Source organism: Myotis brandtii, unplaced genomic scaffold (genome assembly GCF_000412655.1).
Source record: "Myotis brandtii unplaced genomic scaffold, ASM41265v1 scaffold420, whole genome shotgun sequence".
Taxonomy (NCBI): domain Eukaryota; kingdom Metazoa; phylum Chordata; class Mammalia; order Chiroptera; family Vespertilionidae; genus Myotis; species Myotis brandtii.
The window spans coordinates 303,591-303,860 of NW_005366109.1; the positions used below are offsets into that span (position 1 = coordinate 303,591).

Here is a 270-nt window from a genome sequence, read left to right on the forward strand (position 1 = left end):
AGGGGTGGGGAGCGGGGGTAGAGAAGTGAGGAAAATGGTCAAGCTTGACCTTATTTCATCTTGAGTTGGCCCTTTCCCATTAGGAATTATTGCAGGGTGACCCAAGAATCGAGGTTATTTCTTTGGCGTTTTCTAAGGATTCGTTCAACCCCATGTGACTCCTTACCCCCATGCGTTGTGTGATGTTCTTTTTGTGCAAAAATTTTTTTTCATGCACTGAGTTTTTTCATTCTTCAGTTGTTTAGCTACTTCCTCTCCCCCCCCCCCCCC

General features: G+C 45.9%; 1 protein-coding gene across 1 annotated transcript in view; it reads left to right on the forward strand.

Moving 5' to 3' along the window:
• TBC1D22B (TBC1 domain family, member 22B) overlaps positions 1–270 on the forward strand; it is a 79,451-nt gene that overhangs the window by 588 nt on the left and 78,593 nt on the right. The gene's annotated exons all lie outside the window — the stretch shown is intronic.